We start from the raw sequence: 22,740 nt of genomic DNA, 5'->3' as shown, positions 1-22,740 counted from the left end.
GCACCTGGGAGAAAACCAAAAAATGTTTGTGTATTCAGTGTTACTGGCCTGTTTGTGTTCGAAAAGGGCCCCACGAGGCAGTCTCCCTCACTAACTGAAAGATGGGTGGTTGCAAGGCCTCTCTCTTATTTATTTTTTCGAGAATGAATCTCTTAAATCGTCCGTATCCGTCCTTTGTTGGCAGCTGATAAATTGATAAATAAACATGCTTTGCTCAAGAATCTTTCCACATCATGTCATTGTCACGTGGTATTGTTGAGCAGTCTCCGTCATGGGCGGAGGACGAGGCGTCGACCCGTTGGTTGGGCAGCTGAGGTTGCTGCCAGCCCACCTAAGTTCAAGTTTCGACACGAACGCGCGGTACTCACGGAGTTTCTCCTATAATAAAAAAGCCAACGAGGGTTAACCTTCGGATTGGTCTCATTTTTCCGTCATGGGGGCCCAAGCTCAAGTGACGGTCGGCCGGGGTGGAGCAACCCAACGCAAAGGAGTCAGAGTCACCATGGAGGTCGCATGGTTCCTCCTGCTCTTCATCCCGCTCTTCGTCCGCCTACTCGCGCACCACGGCGCCGCTAAACCCAAGATCCCGCCGGGCCCGATCGCCGTGCTGTTGCTGCGCATCTCCTTGGTTGACGCTGAGCACCTCCTCCGGTGCCTCTCCATCTTCGTGGCTGACCGGTGAGTGGCCCACGCTCTCCTGGTGGAGCGCTGGCCGACCGCCCGGACCTCGTCATCAACAGCGGATGCACCGTCTCGGGCGCCAGCTACGGGCCCGCATGGCGCCTCCTGCGGCGGAACCTCGTCTCCGAGACGCTGCACCCGTCCCGTGCCCGCCTCTTCGCGCCGCGTGCTCCTTGACAAGCTGTGGGAGCCCGACCTCGGCGCCGACGGCGGGGTCATGGTCATGGACGCATTCCGGCACGCCATGTTCTTCCTCCTGGCGCTCATGTGCTTCGGCCAGAAGCTCGCAGCGCGATTGGCTCATGTTCGCCGCGCGGAAAACGAGTGTCTTCGCCTTCTTTTCGGCCATCACCAAGCGTATCTTCCGCGGGCGTCTCAAGACGGCGCTCGCCTTGAGGCAACGGCACAAGGAGCTCTTCCTGCCGCTGATTGACCCGCGGAGGGAGCGCAAGAAGCAACAGATCAAGCCAGTGCCATTGCCAACGGAGGAGGACACGACGCTGGAGGTTGCAGGCGACGAGGTGGACTTGGCCGAGAAGCCTGAGTTCACCGTCGTCATGGCCAAGCCGCTACGCGCGCGGCTGCTGCCCAGAACCATATAACCTGTAATACTTGCTGAATCTGCTTGTTCAAAATCTACTTGATGGAATCTCATTTCTGCTGTTCAAATCAAGCACACACAAGAATCACTCTTCCGTCCAGGGCCTCTCTCCATTGATGCCTTGATTCATGGAATCGGTAGCAGGATACCAGTTCAGGTTACAAGTAGAAGAAAGAAGAAGAAAAAGAAGAAGAAGAAGAAGAAGAAAGAAGAAGAAGAAGAAGAAGAAGAAGAAGAAGAAAGAAGAAGAAAGCAGGGGATGAGGTTCAGAGTAGAGGCTGAGGAGAGTTCGGTTCAGCCGGCACCATCGACGACTCACTCGGTTGCCATGTCTTGCGAACGTTCACCACAAGAGATGACATTTGCCAAGGTTCGTCGGGCAGTTTTAGTGTATTTGGGGGAACTGGGAAGCTTTTTTGCAAAACTGCTATGGCATTTCTTTAAGTTTGCTTGTAAGAAACTTATCCAATCTGCAGAGTAGGGTAAAGGTCGTTGTAACGACCCGTATATTTTCACATAATATTTCCACCCTTAACTAGATAATTAAGTAGAATCCATTAAGCAAATACATATCAGATTTCTTCAACAAGCATTCATAACCACTCAAGTATATATATATTTATATTCATAAACCTTAGACAGTATAGCTGTACAAGTGTATTACAAATTTTTGAAATATATATATATATAGAAAGAGAGAGAGAGACCAGACTATGCTAAGCTATACAATAAAGGGCACACCAAACTTAGACCAACCCAAAAATATCTCGTGGTCAAAGCTGTAAACAGTGAGACATATTTGGGATACACATTGACCACCACCATCACGTGCATTATAGATATCAGTAGTCAATTGACCAACAGTTGGTCTAGGCATGGGCTGCAACTCGCCAATAGAGAGACTCCACAAATGACTACACTATACAGCAGGGATGGGCAGCCATAACTAGCTAGGTACTAGAAAGAGAGGAGGAGTAACCTGGCTAAGGTTTCACCGTAGCACACTCTTCACTCTGCTTCCAAATAGCCAAACCAAGCTCTCTTCTTCTTCTTCTCAGTAGCATTTCCATTCCCCTGTTCACAACCAACAAAGATCCAAGATCAATAAGTGAAGATGGTGACCTGAGAAATCATCAGTAGACCGAAGGGGACATGATGGAGCTACAATCTAGCCTACTGGAGTGGACTTGGAGCGTAGGAGCAGCAAGAGTAGGACCAATAGAGAGGGCAAAAGAAGAAAGGTGAGTTCTTCTTCTTCTGCCACTATATATTTCTCACATACACAAAGAAGACCAGCCCAGATGCACACACAAGTCTCATAGTCATTCACAGATGCACGCAGAAGTAACCTAATTATTCATAGGTGCACAAAAGTCACAGCAGGAACATCTACCCCAGATCTTGGAAGCAACAGTACTAGGAAACATGGATAAGGCATTAAGATGTAAAATAAAAAGTTCCCAGACTAATTAGGCAGCAGAAATACACCAAGATTATTCAAAGGGGTGAACATGTTCAGTACACACACATGGGAGCCATTTTAATCTACTAAATCTGAGAACTTGACTATCCTAAATATTTGAGAAAGGAACAAGGGCACCACTAACCTGCACCCATGGTGGATCTGCTCCACGGACACGCACTGGAGCTCTGACCTGCACCATCCAGCATCACAGTGGCGCCCAACGCCAACCACTTCAATCTGGAGCAGGGAAATCACATCCCCAATAGGGTTTGACCTGCAAGCCAAAAGAACACACACACAGAGGGGGATTAGAGAGTTGAGGCTGAAATTCATGGGGATAATATGGGGATTCACGTCAGGGGAGAGAGAGTGTGGAGGATCTAGCAGCGGCATCTTTCCCGTCGCTGGCGGCGCCGCCGATCTGGGCAAGGAGCAGAGGAGCATCAGTCTGTATTATTACTTGTGTTCTCACTGGACTAGTAGTACTAGTGGGTGTTCTGTTCGGTTGAGGACTACTAGTACAGAACTAGTACAGGGAAGAGAGAGATAGGCTTAGTTTAGAGAAAGGGAGAGGGCACGTGGAGGATAAATTAGCTTAGTAACTTATCCAGGTGCACACCTAGTACGCATACTAATGCAAGCTTAGTAAAAAGACATTAGAAAAAAAAGTAATATTTGAATGTAGGATGACCACACTGCACCGACGTATATTTTTTCATTTTCCTAGTATTCACTCGACTTAGTCTCGAAATATATATTTGCCGAACTGCAGGAAGCGAGTACAGTCAGGAGAAGGAGACGCTACAGAAGCAAACTGAGTCCGGGTCTGAGTACGAGAACTCAGGCAAGCTCTCCTTGATCATGCTGAGTAGAGCTATTTTTGAAAAACACTATTCTTTGCTGCATCTTATCATCAACTTGCATAAAATGTTTTGATAATAAATTGTGTGGAGTGACTATTGCCAAAAAGTCGGGTTAGCTGATGGAGCAGCTAATCCATTGATTTATTTATTTTTTTATAATTATTTGGTGGGTAGAGGGTGCCCTGGATGGACATACTGGAAGGTGGGGCCCTCTACATATGGCTAGTATATTAAGAATTAAATAACTTTCACTCGTTTTATGCGCCGTACTACAACCGTATCAACCATGGCCTCGTCTAAGACGAGTTGAGCCCAATACCATCAAGTTATTATACTCTCCACATGGGTAAGTAGTAGTAGGATGGGAGATGAGTTCCCACGCTAATGCCGGATGGGTGCATTAGCAAGCGCTATATATATTAAGCGTTGGTGGAGTGCGGGTTCCGAAACCCGACACAACGGCTAGTGACACTAGCCGGGTGGAGATATAATATACAAATGGGAAAAAGCTTAGGTTCTGAACCATGTCTCGCATCTAAGGAAATGCAGATGGCAATTATGGTTTCGAGCTCTATGGGTAAAGTGATACAAACTCTGCAGAGTTAAAGGAAAACATGAATTCATGCCAGTCTCTTGGATTGGGGATTATGGGGACCTATTGGTGGTCTATCTCGCAATACGAGTGTTTGATAGCTTTTATAAATTGAAATAAACTTTCTGCGACAAATGGTTATTTTGAAAGGTGTTGAGTTGAGGTAGGACTTGTTGATTTATATTGAGCTATCATGAGTGTTGAATTTTGCTTTTTGAGCTTGCTGAGTACTTTGTACTCACTCTTGCTATTAATCATCTTTTTCTTAGAGCAAAGCTTGTATGAGAATCCTACTGGACCAAGTGAGGAGAGCAATGGTGATGACTACAACTACACAGTGGACCTAGATGTGGATCCATCTAGTGCTATGTACGATCCGGATGCCACATATGAGGGTTGGGATGAATAAGTAACTATGATCTAGCTATGTAATCCAGAAACTATTTTATCATCATCTATCTAGTACTGCTAGTTGGAACTCCGGTGTTAGGAGATGTAATAATTTGGCAAAACATGTGAGAAGCCTACCTGAGACTTTTAGCCCTGTGTGGCAAGGTATTGTAATATAAATGACCATCTCTAGCTATTTCCCTGTTGCATATCTCTGACATGGATTATTATTTGACAAGACAAGATTTTGTCAAGAAATAATCCAAGGACTAGTGTCATTATCTATAGTAATAATGACACGGGTCGTCATGGGTGGTATCAGAGCCAAGTTTTTTGAGGGCCACGCAGATAGTTAGAGGGTAGGAATACTTTAATTGGAACCCATACTTGCTATATTGCACTACCAATAAATCCCACATCATAATTATTTTGTCCAGTAACTTTAGATGACTACCATGCTAATTAGAAGCCTGTTGCAGGATGGTTCGAATTAGAATTCCACCATCAAGGGTTCGTGGCCAGCATGTCCTACTACTTTGGCAAATGATGCAGGAGCTTGGGGCACCATGTCCTCAATTCTTTGAAGAGATGCCAGATGATGGAACACACTCCTACAGGCGTGTAGTTGTGGTGCTCAGCGGTGTTCCATCAGACATGGACTTCTATGTGGAGCTCTCCACAATGCAGCGGTCATCCGATGACACTCTACCCATGCAGGAGGTTGTCAAGGAAGCTATGCTTGGACTACGAGCACGCTTTGGAGAGACTGCGCACCACCGGATACCGAGACTTGCCAGCACTTGATTCTGGGGGTTTTGGGCAGAACCATCAGCAAGGACCTAGAGGAGCAAGCCTGGGTGTTGTGTCTTCATCAGCTCAGCCAACACCTGTCGCTTCAACAGTTAGCACCACTTCTAGTATGACAATGATTGCTGATACGATGATGTATCATACAATGAAGGATGAGCTTATTAGATACCAGGAAGCAACCCAATTCTGGTATCAATGCTATCAGATGAGCGAACATGATAGGATTGTGCTTCAGGGAGCACTAAATGCTATGCCTGGAGGTCCTCTTAATCCTATAATAGTACCAGGTGATGTTCAAGAGGAAGAAGAGGAGGATCCAGAGGAAGTAGAACTAGAGGAACAGGAAGAAGTTGAGGGAGTAGAGAACCCAAATGAGCCACTAGTTCCACCCTCACCAAACGTACCACCTGCACCACCCCAACCGCTACCTGGACATATAGTTGAACCAGAACCAGCCCTACAGCCAGATATAGAGCAGCAGCAGCTACCCCACTTCCCTATTCCACGACCACACCAACCTGAATTTGTCCACCCACACATGAGTGTCAGCTCGAGGGAGTACAGGGAGGCTGCTACCTATGCAAGGGTACTTGGTCTTGGCACGAGTGGCAGTGGCGGAAGCAATGGAAGTGGCAGCGGTAGCAACAATGGCGGTGGCAGCGGCATCGCCTAATCAAGTTCCAATCTTCCAGACTCTTAGGCGTGGGACGCCTTGGCCATAGACTAATCTTTTGGGATCAGCAGTAGTTAGTGTAGTGGCAGCCTGAATATGTGTGTTTATGTAAGATATGTGTGAATTGCAAGGTAGAGTTTGTCCTCTATGTACTAGTAGGGACTGAACCCTATGTGGTGTGTGCTCTAGTTATAATGCAGTTATGCCCTTAAGCAAGACTTATGTGATGTACTGAATGTAATATAAGTGCTTGTTCTGTAGTATATAGCTTGTGTGCATTAGGAGGCTCATAGTACCTTACTATTGTGTGCTTTAGTGAGTAATCAGAGTGGTATCATTCTGGTTAGCAAGAGGCATTTGCCACCATGATTGCACTTCATGTTGGGTTACTGCAAATTTAAGGACAGCATGCTATTTATTGGTATCACTTGCACTTGTGCTTGCTGATTTGAATCAATAATCATGCAAAGAAGTAACCAACTAACTAGAAAAAAATGCAGGATGAATAACAATGGTTTGACTGAGCAAGACCTTGTCTTTCGTTTGGGATCAAGCGCCCATGATCAGCATGGGGGTACTCCAGTTTCAGAAAATCAAAGTGCCCTACCCGGAGCGGCGCAACTTCCAAGCAATCCAGAAGTGGGCAATGCTGGAACTTCTGGACTTATGGGTGGAGAAGGCAATCTAGGAGATGTCCTTAAGTTCATGGAGAATTCTCGAAGGGAGTCCCAAGATAACCAGAACCGCTTCCTCGAAGCGATACTGACAAGACTAGTTCCTAGAGAAGCACACCTACCCGGTGCAGGAGTTAGCTTGGGAGAATTTTTGAAAACTCAGCCACCCACATTCTCCAAGGCGGTGGATCCACTAGAGGCAGATGACTGGCTGTTAGAAGTAGAACACAATCTGGAAACCGTGGGGTGCTTAGATGAAGAGAAGGTGAGATATGCATCACACCAGCTAACTGGACCAGCAGCAGCTTGGTGGAGAAATTTCAGCCTTAACCGAGCAAATAATCAGCCTATCACTTGGGAGGAGTTCAAGGAGAATTTTCGTCAGGCCCATATTCCAAAGGGAAAGATGGATATCAAAAAGAGGGAGTTTCGCAATCTGACTCAAGGTAGCAAGAGGATAAACGACTACCTAAACCAGTTTAATGATTTGGCAAGATATGCTCCAGATGATGTGAACACTGAAGCCAAGAAAGTGGAGAAGTTTATGGAGGGGCTGCATCCATTCCTGAAAATGCACCTCTCAATTCACGGGATCACCCAGTTTCAAGACCTTGTCAACAGGGCCTTCATACTTGAGAATGAGCATGCTAACCTAAGTGAAGAGAGAAGGAAGAAAGCAAGGGTAGATCCACGCCCCATGATGCATCACCCACGTCCTATGATGCCTGGACCAATGCGTCCTCATATGCCACCACCACGGCCTAGATTTCCTACTCATCCAACCTTTGTTCCTAAATGTGGGAAGTGTGGAGAAGGTCATGCTACTCGAGATTGTATGACGGGTGCAGGACTTTGCTTCAATTGTGGGAGACCAGGACACCACAAGCTCAATTGCACCTCTCCTCCCACGAATCCTACAAGGCCACCTATACAGCAGACTCAAGTGCATCGTCCACCAGCTGGGCGAGGACAAGGCGGACCTATGAACTATGCAGCAAGAGGAGCTGGGCGGGGAGGACAAGTAGGAGGACAACCAAGGCTGAATTATGTGGCTGCAGAGCAACTAGGAGAAGCTACAGATGTTGTCATCGGTAAACTACTCATTCCTCCTTCAGTTGGTACAGTTCTTTTTGATACCGGTGCCACACACTCATTTATTTCCCAAGATTTCGTGAATAAGAATGGATTAACATGCACACCGTTGGTAAAGGCTTTAGGAGTTAACTCACCTGGAGGGAAGATTACAGTAGAGGCAATGCGCAGAAATCAACCAATAATAATCCACAACACCAAATTTTCAGCAGACCTGCATGTTATAGAGATGTCAGGGTTAGAAATAATCCTTGGGATGGATTGGTTAGCTGCTAATGGAGTAAAAGTAGATTGTGAACTTAAAAGTGTATCCATAAGGAAGTCTGATGGCTCTAGGCTGATATATTTTGGAAGTAGAACCAGACCCAACAATCCCTTAGTAATGGCAGCAAGTGGACAAAAGAAAGAAATAAAAGATATACCTATAGTTTGTGAGTTTCCTGATGTATTTCCGGATGAACTGCCGGGTATGCCGCCTGATAGGGAGTCAGAGTTCAGCATTGTTTTAATGCCTGGGGCATCACCCATCTCCAAAAGACCCTACAAAATGTCACAGCCGGAGTTAGTGGAGCTAAAGAGACAATTGGATGAGCTGAAGGAAAAAGGATTCATTAGGGAAAGCATGTCACCATGGGGAGCACCAGTATTATTTGCAGAGAAAAAGGATGGAGGGTTGAGGCTATGCACAGATTTTCGAAACCTTAACAAGGTAACTGTAAATAATAAGTATCCGTTACCGAGAATAAATGATTTATTTGATCAACTCAAGGGTGCATGTGTCTTCTCGAAAATTGACTTGAGATCTGGATATCACCAAATGAAAGTGAAGGAAGAGGATATTGAGAAGACGGCATTTGTATCTCGATATGGACACCATGAGTACACTGTGGTTCCATTCGGTCTAACTAATGCCCCAACTATGTTCATGAACATGATGAACAAGATTTTTATGCAATATTTGGACAAGTTTGTAGTGGTCTTTATTGATGACATATTAATATATTCAAGAAGCAAGGAAGAGCATGCTAAACACTTGAGGATAGCACTTCAAATCTTAAGAGAGAATCAGTTGTATGCAAAATTTAGTAAGTGTGAGTTTTTGCTGGACCAAGTAGCTTTCTTGGGGCACGTAATTTCAGGAAGAGGAGTTGAGGTTGACCCATCCAAAATTGAGACAGTTGTGTCTTGGGCTCGTCCGACCAACCCAAGTGAGATAAGGAGTTTCTTGGGCTTTGCTGGATACTACCGCAGATTTATAAAAGGGTTTTCGCAGATTACATCACCAATCACCAAATTGCTTAGGAAAGAAGCTAAATTTATTTGGACTGAAGAGTGTGAGAGAAGTTTTGAGGAACTAAAGAAAAGGTTAACTACCGCACCAGTGTTGGCATTACCTGAAAGTGGACAAGATTATGTGATGTATTGTGATGCTTCAAAATCTGGACTAGGATGTGTTCTGATGCAAAATGATAGAGTGATAGCCTATGCTTCTAGGCAATTAAAGACACATGAAGTAAATTACCCTACCCATGACTTGGAGTTGGGAGCTGTTGTGTTTGCACTGAAAACATGGAGGCACTACCTATATGGTTCTAAGTGCACACTGTACAGCGACCACAAGAGTCTCAAATACATATTTACACAAAAAGAGTTGAACATGAGGTAGAGGAGGTGGCTGGAACTAATCAAGGATTATGATCTGACAATTAACTACCACCCTGGTAAGGCAAATGTAGTGGCAGATGCACTTAGTAGAAAGAAGCAATGCAACCACATATCAATTGAAGGGTATGGCAAAGAGCTACTGCAGGATCTTGCAAAGATGGGAATAGAGCTGAGAGAGGCCACATCTAGTGCTAATATAGCAGCCATGACATTTCACCCCACATTGCTAGATCAGATTAAGGAAAAGCAAGCAATGGATGCATTCATCAAGGAGGAAACGAGAAGAATTCAAGCGGGACAGCCTTCACAATTCAGGTTGGACCAGGAAGGAGTTCTTTAGAACCATAGTAGGATCTGTGTGCCAGATGACCTACAGATCAAGGAAATTATTTTGCATGAAGCTCATGACACTTTGTACACTATCCATCCTGGGAGCACGAAGATGTATAAGGATGTGAAGGGAAATTTTTGGTGGCCTGGTATGAAGAGGGAAATCGCAGAATATGTCAGCAAGTGTGACACTGGTCAGAGGGTAAAAGTGGAGCATCAAAGGCCTACCGGGTTATTAAAGCCATTAGAGACACCAGAGTGGAAATGGGAAGATCTTTGTATGGATTTTATTACTGGTTTGCCTATGACACCGAAAAAGAAGGATGCTATATGGGTTGTGGTCGACCGACTCACTAAGTCAGCACACTTCATTGCTACAAACCAGAAATATTCCTTTGATAAGTTGGCTGAACTGTACTTAGAGAGGATAGTTACCCTCCATGGTGTGCCAAAGACCATAACATATGACCGAGGTTCCGTGTTTACACCAATCTTTTGGAAGAGCCTACAGAAGTCTCTTGGAACAGAGCTCCACTTTAGCACGGCTTATCATCCCCAAACTGATGGCCAGACAGAGCGGGTAAATCAGATCCTTGAGGATATGTTGAGAGCATGTGTAATGAACTTTGGAGAATCATGGGATAAGCATCTACACCTAGCAGAATTTTCTTACAATAATAGTTATCAATCCAGCATACAAATGGCTCCATATGAGGCATTGTATGGGAGGAAATGCAGATCACCTATATGCTGGTATGAAGTTGGAGAGAGACCATTACTTGGTCCTGACATAGTGAGAGAGAATGATGAGAAGATCCAACTAATCAAAGAACGACTCCAGATTGCACAAAATAGGCAAAAGAGCTATGCTGGCCGTAATAGGAGGGTTATGCATTTGGCAGTAGGAGACTTGGTGTATCTAAAAGTATCACCTATGAGAGGGGTTAGACGCTTTGGAATCAAAGGAAAGTTGAGTCCTAGATATGTTGGGCCATTTAAAATTTTGGAGGAAAAGGGAACATCTGCTTATAAGTTGGATTTACCAGAATGTTTATCAAGAATTCACAATGTCTTCCACATATCTCAACTTAAGAAATGCAACGAGCCACCACCACAAGTATCAGACTTGGAAATTGAATTACAACCAGACCTGACGTATGAAGAACGACCATTGAAGATCTTAGAAGTTGAAGACCGCAAGCTCAGGACAAGGACCATTCGGTTCTGCAAAGTGCAATGGAAGAACCACTCAGTTCATGAGGCGACGTGGGAGAAGGAGGAAGACCTACGAGTAACCTACCCCAACCTTTTTAAGTAAGTTTTCGATTTCCAGGACGAAATCTTTTTCTAAGGAGGGTAGGATGTAACGACCCGTATATTTTCACATAGTATTTCCACCCTTAACTAGATAATTAAGTAGAATTCATTAAGCAAATACATATCAGATTTCTTCAACAAGCATTCATAACCACTCAAGTATATATATATATATATATATATATATATATATATTTATATTCATAAACCTCAGACAGTATAGCTGTGCAAGTGTATTACAAATCTTTGAAAATATATATATATATATATATATATATAGAAAGAGAGAGAGAGACCAGACTATGCTAAGCTATACAACAAAGGGCACACCAAACTTAGACCAACTCAAAAATACCTTGTGGTCAAAGCAGTAAACAGTGAGACATATTTGGGATACACATTGACCACCATCATCACGTGCATTATAGATATCAGTAGTCAATTGACCAACAGTTGGTCTAGGCATGGGCTGCAACTCGCCAATAGAGAGACTCCACAAATGACTATACTGTACAGCAGGGATGGGCAGCCATAACTAGCTAGGTACTAGAAAGAGAGGAGGAGTAACCTGGCTAAGGTTTCACCGTAGCACATTCTTCACTCTGCTTCCAAATAGCCAGACCAAGCTCTCTTCTTCTTCTCAGTAGCATTTCCATTCCCCTGTTCACAACCAACAAAGATCCAAGATCAATAAGTGAAGATGGTGACCTGAGAAATCATCAGTAGACTGAAGGGGACATGATGGAGCTACAATCTAGCCTACTGGAGTGGACTTGGAGCGTAGGACCAACAGAGAGGGCAAAAGAAGAAAGGTGAGTTCTTCTTCTTCTGCCACTATATATTTCTCACATACACAAAGAAGACCAGCCCAGATGCACACACAAGTCTCATAGTCATTCACAGATGCACGCAGAAGTAACCTAATTATTCATAGGTGCACAAAAGTCACAGCAGGAACATCTACCCCAGATCTTGGAAGCAACAGTACTAGGAAACATGGATAAGGCATTAAGATGTAAAATAAAAGGTTCCCAGATTAATTAGGCAGCAGAAATACACCAAGATTATTCAAAGGGGTGAACATGTTCAGTACACACACATGGGAGCCATTTTAATCTACTAAATCTGAGAACTTGACTATCCTAAATATTTGAGAAAGGAACAAGGGCACCACTAACCTGCACCCATGGTGGATCTGCTCCACGGACACGCACTGGAGCTCTGACCTGCACCATCCAGCATCACGGCGGCGCCCAACGCCAACCACTTCAATCAGGAGCAGGGAAATCACATCCCCAATAGGGTTTGACCTGCAAGCCAAAAGAACACACACACAGAGGGGGATTAGAGAGTTGAGGCTGAAATTCATGGGGATAATATGGGGATTCACGTCAAGGGAGAGAGAGTGTGGAGGATCTAGCAGCGGCATCTTTCCCGTCGCTAGCGGCGCCGCCGATCTGGGCAAGGAGCAGAGGAGCATCAGTCTGTATTATTACTTGTGTTCTCACTGGACTAGTAGTACTAGTGGGTGTTCTGTTCGGTTGAGGACTACTAGTACAGAACTAGTACATGGAAGAGAGAGATAGGCTTAGTTTAGAGAAAGAGAGAGGGCACGTGGAGGATAAATTAGCTTAGTAACGCATACTAATGCAAGCTTAGTAAAAAGACATTAGGAAAAAAAGTAATATTTGAATGTAGGATGACCACACTGCACCTTCGTATACTTTTTCATTTTCCTAGTATTCACTCGACTTAGTCTCGAAATATATATTTGACGAACTGCAGGAAGCGAGTACAGTCAGGAGAAGGAGACGCTACAGAAGCAAACTGAGTCCGGGTCTGAGTATGAGAACTCAAACAAGCTCTCCTTGATCATGCTAAGTAGAGCTATTTTTGAAAAACACTATTCTTTGCTGCATCTTATCATCAACTTGCATAAAATGTTTTGGTAATAAATTGTGTGGAGTGAATATTGCCAAAAAGTTGGGTTAGCTGATGGAGCAGCTAATCCATTGATTTATTTATTTTTTTATAATTATTTGATGGGTAGAGGGTGCCCTGGATGGACATACTGGAAGGTGGGGCCCTCTACATATGGCTAGTATATTAAGAATTAAATAACTTTCCCTCGTTTTATGCGCCGTACTACAACCGTATCAACCATGGTCTCGTCTAAGACGAGTTGAGCCCAATACCATCAAGTTATTATACTCTCCACATGGGTAAGTAGTAGTAGGATGGGCGATGAGTTCCCACGCTAATGCCGGATGGGTGCATTAGCAAGCGCTATATATATTAAGCGTTGGTGGAGTGCGGGTTCCGAAACCCGACACAACGGCTAGTGACACTAGCCGGGTGGAGATATAATATACAAATGGGAAAAAGCTTAGGTTCTGAACCATGTCTCGCATCTAAGGAAATGCAGATGGCAATTATGGTTTCGAGCTCTATGGGTAAAGTGATACAAACTCTGCAGAGTTAAAGGAAAACATGAATTCATGCCAGTCTCTTGGATTGGGGATTATGGGGACCTATTGGTGGTCTATCTCGCAATACGAGTGTTTGATAGCTTTTATAAATTGAAATAAACTTTCTGCGACAAATGTTTATTTTGAAAGGTGTTGAGTTGAGGTAGGACTTGTTGATTTATATTGAGCTATCATGAGTGTTGCATTTTGCTTTTTGAGCTTGCTGAGTACTTTGTACTCACTCTTGCTATTAATCATCTTTTTCTTAGAGCAAAGCTTGGATGAGAATTCTACTGGACCAAGTGAGGAGAGCAATGGTGATGACTACAACTACACAGGGGACCTAGATGTGGATCCATCTAGTGCTATGTACGATCTGGATGCCACATATGAGGGTTGGGATGAATAAGTAACTATGATCTAGCTGTGTAATCCAGAAACTATTTTATCATCATCTATCTAGTACTGCTAGTTGGAACTCCGGTGTTAGAAGATGTAATAATTTGGCAAAACATGTGAGAAGCCTACCTGAGACTTTTAGCCCTGTGTGACAAGGTATTGTAATATAAATGACCATCTCTAGCTATTTCCCTGTTGCATATCTCTGACATGGATTATTATTTGACAAGACAAGATTTTGTCAAGAAATAATCCAAGGACTAGTGTCATTATCTATAGTAATAATGACACGGGTCGTCACAGTCGTGTGGCAGTTTAGGCGTTTGTTGGTAGTTGCTACCTGGCGAACATTCGCCAATTACTATTTCCGTCATATTTTCTAAGTGTCGATGCTGGTTGAGAGTAAATCAATACATTATAAGGTGCTCCCTTTGTAAACTAAATGTAAGACCGTCTAGATCACTACTTATTGATCTAAATGGTCTTATATTAGTTTACACCGGGAGTATATCTTCTTGTTCGGTACAAATGGGATGCGTGCAATGTTATAGAAAAAAATATGTTGGTAATGGAAGAAATCACAAGGTACTTCATAGAAATTACAATGTCGGTTGCCAAGGCGCTCGGTGGAGATTTTGTCCAAGTCGGATGCATAATCGCCCACATCCGAAAGGGCACTTGCCTCCCCTTTATAGATAGATCACAACCTCAAAGCACAATCACCCATACACTTTCTGAGTTGTGTCTGTGGGGTGGGGGGCATCATTGTTGGAGCCCGCGTTGACCAGGGATAGTACCTGGTCTAATACTCCTAAAACAACTCTCACAAACTCCACCATGACAGACAGAAGAGACTCCTTAGTAATGCGGTCGGATCCAAAAGACGACAACGCCTAATATCATTGCCGCCTCACTTGCAATACCCGACAAACCTATGTCTGCCGCCCAAGAGGAATGGCGGAAAAATAACTCAAGAAAATCCTCCTCGTCGCAAAGTTGGAGACAAATCCAGGGTGAACTTATTCTACACGGCGTTGTCGTCTGTCGCTACCATGGGAGTGTTGGCGCATGACCTATGACCCTAACCATAACTATAAATTTACAACACCAAAGTCATAGGGTCCTCTTGTTGCTGGAGTGGCAAGTCAAGAGAGAGGGGGCCAACAACCTCACCGGCAGGGTCGCCTCCCAGGATCCATCATTGAACAAGGGCAGAGGTCCAAACAGCTACACCGACGGGTGGAGGAGAAGCTGATCGCTTTGGGGAGAAGGCCTTGTGGATAATTTTAACTCGCATGTCATGTGTTTGTTGGAGTTCTCTACACGAAGAAAATTATTTTCTACCAACATCCTTCTCATTTTAAATATGTTTGAGAAAATATTATCAATGTGTCATGTTTTATTTGCAGATAAGATGATTTAGGATAGCCTTGATATGAAAGAACATGATGGGGAGCTATCAAGTCAAATATGATGGTGGCAGGCACATTTGCAGTGTTAGTTGATGTTAGTTCACATAATTTTCCTTCTTGGCAAGTGTGCTCTCACGAAACATGTGATGTATGGTACCTGATCTGAGCTTCATATAAGTTGATCCTTTCAGAAGTTACCACCATTCTTGCATTGTTCAGAAATGAGACCAGGTAGCCACGAAAGAGATAGGCAATGTCATGGCAATGAGTTGTAATTAGCGTAGATATTGGTAATACAAAATTAGATTTTTGCTTTCTAGGGCTTCAAATTGACTAGACAAACACAATCCACCATGGTTCTGCTCTGTAATTTTTCCTGGTTTGCATACCCAATTTAGTTTTTTTTCGGCCCTGAAACCGTAGAACAATAGTTCTACTGTATATTTTCATTAATAAAAAAATTATGTACATTAGATGTTTTTAGTGTCTACTCACGAGTGGTTAGCTGATTTTTAGTGTCTTGGTTAGCACCTTGCGTTGAAGAGAAGGGTCGTTAGCTCCTTTTTATTTTTTGGGATGTTTATTTTATTTGTATATTTTCCTATTTAAGTGTCTACTTAAGCGCTTTGCATTGTAGATTCCCTTACTTTTTTGTAGTCATCATTGTGTTCTGATCTTTCTTATGCTCGACAATAATATGCATTATCTTTTAAGGGAAAGAGCCTGTGCGTTGCAACGGGTATACATATTCTATGCTCGTGCTTTTTCTACGGAGCGAACACGAATTTCATGAACCACAACTGGCCGATTTGCTCTCCTAGCTAGCAACTCAGCAACCAGTCACATCTTCCATCACCGATGCATCCCTCCCCCACTCATCGGTTCCCTCCCATTTACTTTGGTCAGTTCCATGCCATCTCTCCTCAATCCCCCCTCCCCCCTGACCACTTACACTTTTAGCCGTAACCATATGATCAATCTTATTGTCGTCCATCTTCGCGTGCCTGTGCTTGAGGGGCACATGATCAGAGCGAAACTCTTGCTACCCACTGATCTACATAACAATTTTCTCTTTCCTCCTCACAAGGCTGACCACTGCCACCATGGTACGCAACAGTCGGCTACACGGCCGGCCTTCCGATTCACCATTGTGAGCAACATCGGCACATAACTACGCAACAGACGGCTACACGGCCGGCTTTCCATTCACCACCGCAAGCAACATCAACATACAAACTGCAAACTCTCACAGTGGGGCCTCCCTCTCAATTTCTCTACCACAAATTACAAGCAGTGGGAAATAAATCATCCCAGACAAATAAAACAAAATTGTGATAGACCCTTGTAGAAACTAACAAAATAAGGAGAGTTGCATACACATATCAGCATAGATGTCATTGTTCTACATATATACACTAAATATGCACTCGGAGAAGAAGCCGTAGAAAGTAAATAAAAATATGACGAAATTGCTCCTGATTCTTAAGTATACGTAACTCTGCATATGTGGCGTAACTCTGCATATGAGGCATGATCCCTCTACCTTTGCAAGAATAGCAAGAAGAGTAATTAAGTGCTAATTAAAGCTTCATACTATAGCTTGAGCACAATAGTAATAAAATCCAGTATAAGCTCGCTTTGTTGGCATATATATGTGCACTTGCAGAACTATGTAATCCATATAAAAAATACAACATGCAATGGGAGGGACTTGCGTTGTTATCAGATGCATTGGCATTGTGCATATCCATACATTGCTATATGTACGATGAAATTAAAAAATTGTGAAGAGAAATAAATAGAATACGTGTGTAATATATGTAGAAATATTACTGTTTGGGAGCTGCCTCGAGTGTTAGCCAGCGTGCAGCCGTTCCCGAACAGGTTGCACTCTCCGCCGTGCTTTGGCTCCGCAGCAGTGCATGCTCGGGCTGTTAGGCAACTGCTGGAATGCTGGTTTTCGCATCACGGCTCGATGCAGCCGCTCGCTGCGTTGCTGGCTGCCGCTGGTGTGCCGGTGCCGAGCCTCAATGCCATTGCCATCTGATGCGCGTCGCCGGCTCTCACTCGCATGCCTCCGCCTCCCGTGCGCTGTCGCGAGCATCACACGTCTGCCTGCAGGAGTCGCTGCGCCGCTCCTGGCCGTCACCACCATGCATCAACGGCAACCGCGTTCCCGAACAACCCACGCGCCTTGGCCTACCTGGCCGCGAGCATCGCGTTTTTGGCACCACTGCGATGGGCCAAGGCCGCGTCGCACGCACCATCGTGCCGCCGTGCCACCACGAGCCGTTTTGCCGCCCAAGTGCCCAGGCCACGCCGGCCAGCAAGAACTTGGGCGCGAAACCATGGCCGTCGGGGGTAACGCGCGAGGGCCGGCGTGGCCGAGCGCCCGACGGCTTGGTGAGCCCCAGCCATCTTGCCGGAGTTGATCCCGTCGCAGCCGACCAGCACCTTTGCCCGGAGAATAGAGCCGTCAGCGAGGTGGAGCATCTTGGCGCCGTCGCCGTCGCCGTCGTCGATGGACACGATCCTGGAGGAGTAGCGGATGGTGCCCGTCGGCAACTCCGCCGCCAGGACCTACAGCAGCATGCCCCGCCTGACGCAACGGAACTCGTCCCTGAAGTCCACTTCCTTCGCTATCTCACCCGTGGACGCTGACATGACGCGCAGCCCTTGGATGTGCAGGTGGAGCTTCTTGATCTGGTCGCCGACGCCGAGGGCGTCGAGCGCGCGGAAGGCGTTGGGCCAGGTGGCGAAGGCGAACCCCGAGGCCCGGAGCGCCGGGGATGACTCCAGCACCACGCTCCTCACCCCTTTCCCGTGCAGCCCGAGCGCGGCAGCGAGCCCGGCTCCCACGATCACGATGTCCTCGCCGGACTCCCCTTGCCGCTGCATGCTTGCTGCCGCTGCTGATAGCAACGAGGTCGAGGCCACGTAATCGGTGGACTTTCGGAAGAGAGCACCTGTTGACACGAATCAACCAACCAATCTAGCTAGAGCTAATTAGTACCACCTCGTTTATATTACGATTTTGTCTACACGAATCGTAAAAACGTATTATGACTGGGCGAAAGCGTATTGTGACGGTGAACCTACGGAGTCAATCCGTGCTTTATTATTAGGGATAGATAATATATAGAATTTGTTCCTCAAACTCTATCCAGAAAGGAAGAACAAAACAAATAGATAGGCCTCATTGTTGACATATCATAGTGTTTAGAAATTACCCCTAATAGACAATCTACGCTTTGCTTTGGAGCGTCCAATGAATTTGGTCTGCACACATAAACTTGCTTGGTTATATAAGATTTGTAGAATCAACAACTAGTAGGAATTGCTTAGATACTCAAGGTTCCCGAGTGTTTCAGTGTGCTCAAGATCAAATTTTTGGAGTGATAGCATTTAGGATAATCCAATCAATCATCTATAGCAAAAACACATGAATACGTTCAATTACTTCAGTACACTAACCTACAAAAGCACTACTACAACTGCAAGTTAAATTATCACAATCTTAAGAAATGGAGAAGTAAAGGAAAACATACGTGTTCATGATCATGTGCACAATTAATATGAACATGCAATTGGTGAGAAGGAACCCCACCTGCTCATTGACGATTGAGGTGGGTTAAATGTTATCAAGGGGAACGAAGAGGCAATGAATGACCTGCTGCATGGTCTTCTTGGGACGCACCGTAGGACCTCCCACTTAGTGCCGGGGTGCTACACGATGCGGCAGCAGGTGCTGACGAAGTGACGATGGTGTAGACGTGGCGGTTGGCGAAGGCCGGGGCGGCGCTGCCGCGCATGGAGGCGAGCTACACCTGCTAGTGAGGACGGCCGGGTCGGTGACCTTGATGCGACAGCCATTCACGTCCTCCATGATAACACCCATGGCCTTGTTGGCGCCTCTCGTGCCGGGCGCCACGAGGTCGAGGGAATAAATGGGATTTTGGACGCGAGCGACGACGGTGGCACACACCTGAATGAGCGGGTGGGGAGGATCAAGCGAGCGACTGACAGGGGCCTTGCTTCAGCATGGAGATCCACATTCGAGAGGCATGACCCAGTCGGTGACGGGGGCACGCCGCGAGTCACGATAGAGGAACCCTAGCGGCGCTAGCGTGAGGAACATCATGGGATAGAAGTCAGGAGAGAGAGAGAGAGAGAGAGATGTGCATGTATTTCTGATTGAACGGCTGGTTTTTTCTGTTTTCTTCCACTGTGCGTGTGGAACACTACGAGTATTTCCTAAAAAAATGGAGAATGGTACGAGTCGAAATAAAAAACCCAGCATGGACTTTATGGAAAGAAAACCACCGAATGAAAATGTTTTATGGAACCATGGTTCAACCGAACCTACGCTCGACTCCATTGATTTCTAGACACTATTCATATAGACTCACGGTTAATTAAAAAATGCAGTTGACATGCATGTCTATTCATCAACACGTTATTTGGGACGTGGTTAGATGGGTTAGACTCCGAAACTGCGAGACATATCCGTGTTGGAGTATGTGCTTTATTATGGGTTGTATGGAACAGCAAAAACGATTTGGTTTTTAACAGAACAACAAATATTCATTTCTTGCAGGTTATCTTCCGGGCCACTACATTGATCCGTATGTGGTCGCTACTCACTCCGACGGAGGCCGGGGAGCGTTTGGTTACTGGATCTGTCCGATGGAAGATGGTAACTCGGGATATCTTCAACCGATTTGGATGACGGTCATGTAATAGGATAGGTTTTTAGGTTCCTATCTTATATTTTTTTGTCTGCCGGTTGTGGCTTTTCCTGTCATGATGCTTTTTGCTCTTTGTGACCTTTTCTGCTTTTCAGAGCGGAAGACCTTTGTGGAACCTTTTTTGATTATTATTAATAATATGGCCGTATGCATCGTTGTGATGTAGAGGCTGGGGCATGTATCCTTTTCGTAAAAAAGAAAAAAAAGAAAAAATGCATGTTTATACATAAGAATCCATGCATGGTTGATTTAAAAATGCAGTTGGCATGCATGGGACTGATCCACATATAGTAGGGTGTTAAATCATACGGCATAGACTATAGGTTCGGCTGAACCAATGGTCTTGAATCACGTCTCTCAACCACCGAAGGAGGAATGGAGGGTGCGAGGACGGACGAAACAAAATTTGACGACGTACAAGCACCAACTTCCCTTTACTTGCACTAATTATATAACAACAAAAAATTAGAAAAGCTGTAGGTAACTAAATCATCCAATGAATCTTCATCCAATGGCTAACATAACCCTTTCCTTCCCTACCTACACAAAACCCCACCCCGCAGCACCAAAGTTGTCTGGGTGCGAGACAGGAGAGAGACCAGAAGCTTCATTAAGCAAGGCTCAATGGCCACAGCCGCCGTTGCCAGTCCGCCGGAGACGGAGCCACATGTAGGCTGCCTGATTCTCTTTTGCCCGTGCATCGTCTTCGGGAGGATCGCCGAGATCGTCGACAAGGGAGCCACATGCAACTCTTTGTTCATCTAGTTTTTCTTTATCTGCAACGACCATCGAATGATCTACCAGCTAATGATGGAACGAATGATCAGCTTGCTGTAAGAGCGGCACGGCATACACGCTGCTGGCCTCGGCGACGGGAAATGGAGAAGAGGGAGATGCTCTGGGATGCAACCAGAGGAAACAAAGAGCGGAAAAGAGGAAGAATCGAGAGACAAAGAAGCAATACAGGAGAGGATGAGATGGGCTGAGGAAGAGAGGGGTGCCTGCAGGAGCCCATGAGGACGTGCATCACATGGAAGATGTGGTAAAAACGCCTGAGCGATCAGTCGGGTGATTGCCCGTTTTTCCCTTGTTATATACACGTTAAGGGATTAATGATTAAGATGCCACAAGGCTTTTTTTTCCTTTTTGGAAAGGCCTAAAAGCCTTTGGCAGTGTAAGAGAAAGGGAATGGGATTTTATGAGTGGGAGTTTGTCAAGGTATTGGACTTGAAAAGTTGATTATTAGTCCCAATCTTATATTTGGTGTGTGGTGGGAATTAATAGTGGGATTTTGAGAAGAAGTTCCATCCCTCCTAAATTATTATAGGGGACTAGGGAAGAGATACGTGAGAATTGGCCTACTTAATTCTCTTTCGTCTTTCCTCCTAAACTCACATGTCCTCCAACCAAAACCATGGATTATATATCTCCGACCCCTCAAACTCTCATTTCCTACAACTAAATCCCTCCGACCAAACGGATTGTAAGGCCGTATAGTATTAATTATCATAAGTCCTTACAAACACACTCATATGAAAAATGTACATCGAAATTCATGTTTCTTCTACATCAACCGGTGGTACATCATGAGCAAAATTCTTGGGGTGCCAAAGTCTTCTTCCTTCTACGCTAGACTTGTATCCAAAGACTAGGCAACTTGTTCTTTTCTTGTAGTGGGCCGCAGGGTGCGGGAGCTGGCGGTCCGACCGATGATACGAGAGGGAGGAAGAGAGAGACGTGCGTGCATCTACAGGGGAAGAAGAACCGCGAACGGTTGGAGGAAGAAGATGCAACACTTTTTTTTTTCATTTTCGGGTGACCAAGGGGAAGGCGGTCCCCATGATTACGCACGTGCCGTCAACTCTGGTGTGTGCAGTGGAGAAAGCTATAGGTGCTCCGCCGCCGGCCGGAGGCAAACGCTCAGACGCTTACACACAGCCAATAACGCCGAAAGCGTCCGTCCTGTAAGCAACTAAGGCGCTGTTCGGCAGTCCGCCCGCTACATAAAAATTGAGAATCTTGGAAGTACTGTTTCGCTGGCTCTGTGCTTTTTAAGTAGAACTCCGTCAGCTTCGGGAGCGGCCTCACGGAGCGGAGGGGCTCCAAACAGGCCCTAAGCTATCGATCGGACGCATGCATGCAGCTGCCAACTTACCTAACGACAGAAATCAGCTGCTGTTAAAACAGACACGCCTACACGGGTAACACGGCACAGACGCGCTGTTGGCTAACGTATCCGAGTTGTATATAATCAGCTGCAACCTAGATCGAGTGGGTACGAGTCGTCTAGTCTAGGTCACAACAGCGGTCGTCGTGCGTGTGATGTTCGCCGTCGTTGAGTCCCAAGTCAAAACACACGTACAGTACGTACGTAGTGCATGCAAATTAATGCGAACACACCACGGCCTAGCACGACAAACCTAGGACGCTAGCGCTGTTGCGCTGGTGACAACTATACTGATGTTCACATCACATGCCGCGTGAAGACCCCGGCCAACTCCGGCGAGCTTCTTTCTGGTATTTAGTCCTACAACCGCAAGTCTCTCTCTCGGCTCTCGCC

At 45.4% G+C, this 22,740-nt stretch overlaps 1 long non-coding RNA gene and 2 pseudogenes across 1 annotated transcript; all 3 read right to left on the bottom strand.

Moving 5' to 3' along the window:
* Window positions 1-596: 596 nt before the first annotated feature.
* LOC119300590 lies at window positions 597-2,159 on the bottom strand (annotated as a pseudogene).
* Window positions 2,160-8,318: 6,159 nt separating this feature from the next.
* LOC119298621 lies at window positions 8,319-12,589 on the bottom strand. Its single transcript, XR_005145899.1, has 4 exons — window positions 12,332-12,589; window positions 11,722-11,813; window positions 10,987-11,060; window positions 8,319-8,381 (listed from the first exon to the last, which is right to left on the bottom strand). It is a non-coding gene; the product is annotated as an uncharacterized LOC119298621 (long non-coding RNA).
* Window positions 12,590-17,397: 4,808 nt separating this feature from the next.
* LOC119300589 lies at window positions 17,398-18,330 on the bottom strand (annotated as a pseudogene).
* Between the last annotated feature and the right edge of the window lie 4,410 nt (window positions 18,331-22,740).

Source organism: Triticum dicoccoides, chromosome 5A (genome assembly GCF_002162155.2).
Source record: "Triticum dicoccoides isolate Atlit2015 ecotype Zavitan chromosome 5A, WEW_v2.0, whole genome shotgun sequence".
Classification (NCBI taxonomy): Eukaryota; Viridiplantae; Streptophyta; class Magnoliopsida; order Poales; family Poaceae; genus Triticum; species Triticum dicoccoides.
This window is presented reverse-complemented; position numbering and strand designations above follow the sequence as displayed.